This window comes from Geospiza fortis, unplaced genomic scaffold, assembly GCF_000277835.1.
Source record: "Geospiza fortis unplaced genomic scaffold, GeoFor_1.0 scaffold40, whole genome shotgun sequence".
NCBI lineage: Eukaryota > Metazoa > Chordata > Aves > Passeriformes > Thraupidae > Geospiza > Geospiza fortis.
The window spans coordinates 9,575,313-9,581,312 of record NW_005054297.1 but is presented as its reverse complement, the minus strand read 5'-3'; the positions used below and the strand labels follow the sequence as shown (position 1 = coordinate 9,581,312).

Genomic DNA, 6,000 nt, shown 5'->3' with positions numbered 1-6,000 from the left:
GAGCCCCGGTGGGGCTGCGGGGGTAACTTCGAGCCTGTTGAAGTGCAGAAACGTCCCCGCCGCCGGGCGCTTCGCCGGGTGCCGCGGAAGGTAAACACCGGGAGAGCCGGAGCCTCTCCACTCGGTGTCGGGCAGCTCTCCTTCTTTTCCAAACCAGAGAAACGTCGGCTTGTCTTCTTATCAGCTGGTCTTATTGTGGTTTTTCTGGTTATTGGGGATTTTAATGCGAAGTGGCACTCTTCTGTCGGTTTTCTTTTTTTCCTTAAAGGATCGCAGTCTGATACTTTGAGCCAAAGAGGTTTAGGTTTCTCTCTTTAAAGAAGCCGGCAGTGGCGTGCAGACACCAGGATGTGTGCTGCCAGGCTGCTCCCTGCTTTACGAACAGGGTGCAGCTGAAGTGGGAGAGATGAAACAATGTCATGTGAAAGATAATCTCGGGAATAGGACAGTATCACACTGCTGTTAATTTATTAAAGATAGGGTTCCTGTCAGTAGCTCTTCATGTATGCTCGAATATGTGATTCCTAGGGAATCAGTGAAGAAGGGGTATATTGGCCTTGGAGAGCACAAGATACGGTTATTCCTCTGCTGCTGCCACTGTGCTGGGCTCCCCAGCTGTCCTGCCCTGCAGCTCAACCGCTGCCTTCCACGGCAGTTGTGAGGCCTTGGCTAAACAGCGTGTATGTGGTGTAAGACCTACATCAAAAACTTTGGTTTCCTGACAAACACCTGTTTGCCTAGTCAAGTGTCTTCAGGTTTGCCATTTAGATTGTAGACTGTTTGTGTTTTAATACTGTCTGAACATCCAGATCTCTGCAGATAGATAAGTCTTGAAAACCAACTCCCGTTTTTGGAGGCAAGGACATCTAACATTTGGGTCTTAATAGCATTTTGTGTTAATGTTGTTAGTGCTCCCGCTGGGGAAGGTGTGTATCTTTAGTGAGTGTTAATGGGTTATGTATTAGAAGTCATTAAATGCTTAGCTGTTAGTGTGCTATCCACCGTTACTCATTCATTTTACATTCCAAAAGCAGACATAAGTTCAAAAAAATCAGAAGTGTGGGAGATCAGTTTTACTTTTTTATCTCTTCCTATATCCTTGATAATTTCATCCAATTCCTGTGACTCAATGAGATGAAAGAAATCAGTCTTTGATTTTAAAAAGTGACCCTGTCACTGACAGTGAGGCTTGAAATGGTAGAAGCAGTTTGCAAAATGAAATTAATTGTCAATGTTAGCAGTCATTAGTTGATTCACTTCTAACCACTGTTCTTTCCCTTGCCACTGTGGTGGGTGAGTCCAACATTTTTGGTTCTTTTTGCCCTTTGTAAAATACAAGATTTACAATGTTTGCCTAACTTTTGAGTGGTACAGAGTTCTGTATTTTAAGTAATTTAAGATTGTTTTGTATAAGGAGCTAAGCAATGGCAAAGTTACACTGGATGTGTTACTGGTAGTTCCACACTGTGTTGTTGCACATGCTTCTCAGGCCGGCAGGGACGTCCCTGACCCACTGGGGACCAAAAGCCCTGGTCTGCTGCAGAACTGAGATGATGGTAGGAGCAGTTTTGTAGCTCTGGGTGGATCTTTTTTTAGCCTAGTTGGATATTATTTTGCTGACTATAGAAAAAATTATAATAGGACAAGGTTCTATGAAATTCTTTATATTGTGCACACTGTGATGGTTTTGCAACACCTTACGTAAACCACAATCAAGTCCATTAAGTTCCAAATGGCATGGCCCAGTTACATGAGCAATACTCTGCAGTCCATGTTCTTTTATTCTAAGCAAAAAATGAGAATAATACAAGTGTTATTAAAGAAGTATTTTACATTTAAAACAATTCATTGTGTTTCAGTAATTTTTAAACTATTTTACCTGCTTTCAAGAAGTTGGTATTTAGTTTTGGAGAAAGTTAGTTTATAACTGACTTCTGGTTTTGTTATTAACTTCTCATTTCCTACTTTCATATATTTAAACTTCAGAATAAGTGCTGTGTGGATGTTATTTGCATAACAAATGTGTAACTAAAACTACATTTGTACATTTAGAATTTTCCCTCTAAGTATTATGGGTACTTGATATACATTCTTAAAGACCAAGTTTTGTCTCTGCTGAAGTTTGTCATACCAGAATTTCACGCAACAACATCATGAGACTTCAGAAGGCCAGTACAATGAAAGTAGCAAGATCTTCTCTTCTTATAAATGCATATGAATGGCAAATGTCACAGTGCCCTGACAATACCAAGTATCAAATTCTTACTCTCTATGTTTTGAACATTTCTCAGATTCCTCATCACAACAAATATGAAAAAGTTTTGGCAGATGCATTTAGGCATATACAGCCTGTTGTCATCTGGCCATTTTCTGCTTGGGACACAGCTCGGAGAGCCTGTGAGCGTACTTTGCATACATGCTGTTACACACTCTGCATGTTTGCATTTACATACCTGATATTAGCTTGATGTTAAACACTTTCTGTCTTAACTTTCTGGGTTAGAGATTCAATTTATGAATGCATATAGATCCATCCAGTTGTTAATGAGGCAGCTGATTCTGCAAAACGCTAATACTTCTTGGAAATCCAAGTACTCCCAAACTCTCTGTAAGTACAGTGGAAGTGAAGAAAACTTTCTAAGGCTCTGTCACAGAGCTAAATCTTGCACTCCTTGTTCTGGTAAAAAGAAAAAGGAATTATTTTCCCAGAAGAGGTCCTTCAGCTCATATACCTTCACTCATCAACAGCTAGCATCCCTAGTTCCCAATGAGCCTCATTTGAAGTAAGACTCCTTAGCTCCTCATTAGGAAGGAATAGTCAGGGGTAGGAGAAGGAGCAGTGTGTGTTAGCTGTGTTAGTCTTACTTTGCTGACAGAACAGTGGTTCTGCTAGCAGTAAGAGAAGAAATATGGTCCTATCCTCTTCCCTATTCTCACCACCTATTCCACACTACTGGCTGAGGCTGGGGCAAGAAAGAGGTCCCTTAGTGATGATTGATGAGGCTTTTCATGAAAAATTGAAAAGATGCTTAGGGGAGCAGCCCTTGGCATGATTGAGTGATTGTGCATTTACATTGTTGTTAATTGAACAGATGTGCTTCAGAAGCTTTTGTTTAAGTGTCTAACTGGTATTTTTATAGATAATTGAACAAATTAGTTCCATTTGGGTGGGAACAGATAGAATCACACTTGATAAAAGTTTTCCTCATTAAGATTAGTTCTGATTCTTCTGCAGCTTTGCATGTATTAAAAAGCATGGCTTTCTGGAGCTAAATACAGTTTCATTCTCACTTTATAAAGCTTTTAAACAAATGTCAGATCCAAACCACTGAGCACTCCTCAGAACGAAAAGATTTTTATCAGAAAAAAAACCAGAAAAGCTGGACAAAAATGTAGCAGCAACCATTTACATTATATAAGCAGCTGCAATGCTCATTTACTTTATTTGTTGAATCTTTGTCAAATACAGACCTCTAGTATTAAGGCTTTGGTCTTTCTTGTTCATATGTTCATATATTTCCCATTAGTTAATCATAAAATCTTTATTTTTAGCAGGGAAATATTTTTAGACAACATGATAAAGTAATTTATGGGGTTTTTTCACACATTAAAATGTTATTTAGGGAAAAAAACAGCTGTCTGAATGAAATTACATGAAGGTGTGAAGAAAAGTTGGGGCTAGCTCTTCAAGCAGTTGAACTAAATCAAGTGTGAAAGCAAGTTTCCTGGTGTGAGCAACCTTACTTTAACAAGGATTGCAGTGCAAGTGATTACAGTGTTGTTAGGGGTTCCTCACCCTGGTATCTAGATGAGACTGATCGATGTGACCCATAATTAAGAACCCCTATTTGAAAATACTAGGTAAACATTTTATCAGAGAGCTCTGTGAAATGTAGAAATATTCTTATTCTATTATTATATTTCTTATATAAAAGGGACATTTTTGAGCCATGGAGATTTTCAGATGGTTTAGCTTCAAATTAGTATGTAGAACAAAAGTGTCTAAAGATGAAAAATACATTATTTTCTGTATGAAAATGGTGGAGCAAAAAGTAAGATGTGTGTTGCAAACTAATCCTGATCTTGTGAAACAGAACCGTAGATTTTTGTTGTGCAAATTAATATAATGGATTTAAAAATCTGCTGCTAGTAGGTGCAGGGGAGTGTTGTGTAATTTGCATAACACTTTCCTTTTGATAACCTAAACTAGTCCGTGAGTCTGCTGAATTAGATGGATGATATTCTCTGGTAAAAACTGGGTCATCTGGTAGCTAAACATATGTAAATAACCAAGTCCAGAAATCCTGTTAATTGCTACAGATTCCCTCTGGTATAAATACTGATTTAAAAAATTCTAATTGATAAGCTTCAAATTGTTTACTGCAGGTATGTAAAAAAAAAAACCAACTGATTCAACTTCCATTGAAGTTGAAGACTGGCACCAGCTAGTTTCAGATAAAATTTGATCTGGCCTAAAGGGGTTAGAAGTAGGGCTGCCAGGGAATAGAGCTTCTTTCATCTGAAAATTGAAAATCCTGCTATCTTTCTCAGCATGCTGCTACCCTGTTAAATCTGTTTGCTCAGTGGCAAGTTATTAGAAACGTATGTCATCCCTGGAGAAAAAAATATTGAAAGTATTCCAAAGAATTTCAGTATAATTTTGTGTTTGTATGTGATCAGAGTGACATTAAGGAATAGTGTGTTTTTATAGTTTTAAGGATTTAGTAAGGTATTTTTTAATGCAAAAATTGTACTCTTAATATAGTAGTATAAAAAAGCTTCATAGCTCATGGTTTAGGGCTAATTTGCTGCCTCAGTATGGTGGAAAAAGCTTCATTTTTATTTATTTTGAAACGGTATGTTTTCTGTAAAGGAGTGAATAAGAGACTTTTTTCATGTTTAATTTTGCAAAGAAACAAAATGTCTAAAAATTTCTGAATTATGAACACTTATAAAAGAATAATTTGAAATAATTAATTACTGCAGGCCACCTGAGCTGCATAACTTCCTGGCTACTCATGGTTAGCTCGGGGCCACTCTGGTGTGTCTCATCATAACCTTTTTCTTTTACACACTGTGCAAAGTCAGGTTTCGACAGCCAAAACCAGCACAATAGGTTATATAGTTTCTTATGGAAGCATACTTTTCTAATATTTTTAAAAGTAAATTATTAGTTTTGTACTATGAAGCCCAAAAGTTAAGCCTAAAGCATCTCTCGGGTGGGGTAATAAACAGCTAAGTCTGGTTCCCTGTTCTGCTTCCATGGGGGGCTATGAGATCCTCACCTCTGCAGTTTTCTTTCTGCAGGGGTACTATTTATTCTTGCTTCCCTGCAAGAGCACGTCTGTCCCCTGGAAGGTGTGCTGGTCTTCCCTGTGCAGCTGCTGTCTGTCCCCTGGAAGGTGTGCTCCTGTTCCCTGTGCAGCTGCTGTCTGTCCCCTGGAAGGTGTGCTCCTGTTCCCTGTGCAGCTGCTGTCTGTCCCCTGGAAGGTGTGCTCCTGTTCCTGTGCAGTTTCTGCCTATCCCCTGGAAGGTGTGCTCCTGTTCCCTGTGCAGTTTCTGCCTATTCCCTGGAAGGTGTGCTCCTGTTCCCTATGTAGCCGCTTGCTCAGAATCTGGCCTTCCAAAGCAGCACAAGCCTTTGGCCCTGCTTGGCCTGGCACAGCATGGGTGTCCTCGCAGAGTTGCTACAGAAGTGCTGCCAGCAGGGTTTTCAGGATTAGTATGTGTTGCTTCCTGCAGCAGTGCATCACTCATACAGCTGCAGGAGTGCTGAATTTGGGAGTCTGGCACTTGTTTGGGAATGGGAGGAGGAATGTCAGCCAGCAGTTTGTAGTGCTGGAGGCTCTAACATAAAGTAGGAGTGTGTGCTAATATGCCCAGCTTTTCTACTTAGTATTGAGGTGGAAGGACCATGAAAGTCAGTGAGAGTTCTTGCCTTACTGAAGACTACAGGAGAGGGCCCAGTTTGCTTTGAAAACTGGTTGAAAAATGTGCTAG

At 39.7% G+C, this 6,000-nt stretch overlaps 1 protein-coding gene across 1 annotated transcript in view; it reads left to right on the top strand.

The window, feature by feature from the left end:
- The first annotated feature begins 6 nt into the window (after nt 1-6).
- SMIM14 (small integral membrane protein 14) overlaps nt 7-6,000 on the top strand; it is a 38,276-nt gene continuing 32,282 nt past the window's right edge. The window contains exon 1 of the mRNA XM_005415462.2: nt 7-90. The gene's annotated coding sequence lies outside the window, so the exon portion shown is untranslated. The remainder of the gene's footprint in view (nt 91-6,000) is intronic.